General features: G+C 40.4%; 1 non-coding gene across 1 annotated transcript; it reads right to left on the bottom strand.

Annotated features, from left to right (window-relative positions):
* Window positions 1-268: 268 nt before the first annotated feature.
* LOC141669012 (small nucleolar RNA R71) lies at window positions 269-375 on the bottom strand. The gene has a single exon (XR_012553314.1). It is a non-coding gene; the product is annotated as a small nucleolar RNA R71 (small nucleolar RNA).
* Between the last annotated feature and the right edge of the window lie 1,758 nt (window positions 376-2,133).

Raw genomic sequence — 2,133 nt, 5'->3', positions numbered from 1 at the left:
CATAATTCAGATGGTACAGAATTCAGTCTAGTTTGGGGGTTCTCCAATGGAAGATCCCAATACGCACATTTGGGATTTCATAGAGATCTGCGACACCTTCAGGTTCAATGGTGTGTCTGAGGATACGGTGAATCTGAGACTGTTCCCATTATCTCTGAGGGACAAGGCTAAGGGTTGGTTACACTCTCTACCAGCTGATTCGATTACTACTTGGGAAGATCTTCCTCAAAAGTTTCTCACTAAATTCTTCCATATGGCAAAGATAGCTGCAATCAGGAATGCTCTTACTCAATCTGTACAACAATCAGGAGAATCTTTGTATGAAGCTTAAGAGCACTACAAGGAAATTCTTAGGAAGTGTCCTCATCATGGAATATATGATTGGATGATCATCAATTGTTTCTATAACGATTTGGGAGCACAGTCAAGAGCCATGCTCGATGCAGCATCAGGTGGAGCATTATGGGCAAAGAGCTATGAGGAAGCTTATGATCTAATTGAACTGATGGTTGCTAATGAATATCAATATCCAACTCAGAGATTACCACAAGACAAGGTAGCAGGAGTTCTTGAAGTGGATACATCTACGGCTATCACTGCTCAACTAAAGGCGTTGTCTATGAAGATCGATTATCTGGCTAACTATGGTGTTAATCAGATAACCAGTGTTTGTGAGCTATGTGCAGGTTCGCATGCGACGGAGCAATGCGCTATATCTAGTGAATCGACTCAGTTTGTGAGCAACTTTCAGAGATTGCATCAACCATTTCCAGACACTTATTATCCTGACAACTGGAATCATCCTAACTTCAGATGGAGTAACAATCATAATGCGATGCAACAGTCGTTCCAGCAGTTTGGAGCAAAACAATTCAACCCTCCTAGTTTTCAACAACAATTTGAACCAAGACAACAACTCCAACTTCAACAACAAACTCATGATGCAGTTCATTCGAATGAAAAATCTGAATTGGAGGAGTTGAGGCTTATGTGCAAAAACCTGGCTCTTATATGCCAAAGCCAAGCTATTTCTATCAAGACTCTGGAGAACCAGATATGAAAAATTGCTAACGCCTTATTGAATCGACTACCAAGAACGCTTTCTAGTGATACATAAGTTCCAGGTAAGAGGGAAGCAGAAGAGCAGGTTAAGGTAATTACATTGAGGTCTGGGAAGATTGCAAGCTCTGAAAAATCTCAAGTTCCATAATCTGAAATTTTGGATGAAGAAGATGTGAGAAGGACGCAGAAGTGGAATTAAGGAAGAAAACTGTGGAACACACTCCTTCTAAGGGTAATACAGGGGAGAAACAGGTCTATCCTTCACCTTATTTTCCTAAAAGGCTGCAAAAGCAGAAGTTGGATAAGCAATTTACTAAGTTTCTGGAGGTGTTCAAGAAACTTCATATCAACATACCTTTCACTGAAGCTCTTGAACAGATGCCTAGCTATGCAAAGTTTATGAAAGGTATTCTCTCTCGGAAATTGAAGCTCGATGACTTAGAGACCGTTGCTCTTACAGAGGAATCCGGTGCTGTGCTGCAACAGAAGTTGCCTCTGAAGCTTAAAGATCCTGGAAGCTTCACTATTCCTTCCACCATCGGAAACTTGTCATTCGACAAGTGTTTGTGTGATTTGGGAGCTAGCATCAATCTAATGCCCTTATCTATCTTGAAGAAGCTTGGTCTTCCTGATCCGAAACCAACATACATGTCATTACAACTAGCTGATCGTTCCATCACTTATCCACGAGGTATAGTGGACGATGTCTTGGTTAAGGTGGATAAACTCATCTTCCCTGCTGACTTTGTAATTCTTGATTTTGAGAAAGATAAGAAGATTCTCATTATCTTAGGGAAGCCATTCTTAGCAACTGGATGAACTATGATCGATGTGCAAAAATGAGAGCTTACGATGAAGGTTCATGATCAAAAGGTCACTTTTAATATGTTCAAGGCAAGAAAGTTACCCACAGCTAAAGAGGAATGATTTAAAGTAGAGATGGTCGATTCTATAGTGAATTCGGAACTTGAGCAATTGCCAAAGTCAGATACCTTAAAGAGATCCTTAATAAGGGAATCAATTATTGAAGATGAAGAAGGAGCAGAGCAAATGCGGGTTTTTAATGCACCT

Source organism: Apium graveolens, chromosome 6 (genome assembly GCF_009905375.1).
Source record: "Apium graveolens cultivar Ventura chromosome 6, ASM990537v1, whole genome shotgun sequence".
NCBI lineage: Eukaryota > Viridiplantae > Streptophyta > Magnoliopsida > Apiales > Apiaceae > Apium > Apium graveolens.
Note: the sequence above shows the minus strand (reverse complement) of the source record. Positions and strands in the feature narration are given on the sequence as shown.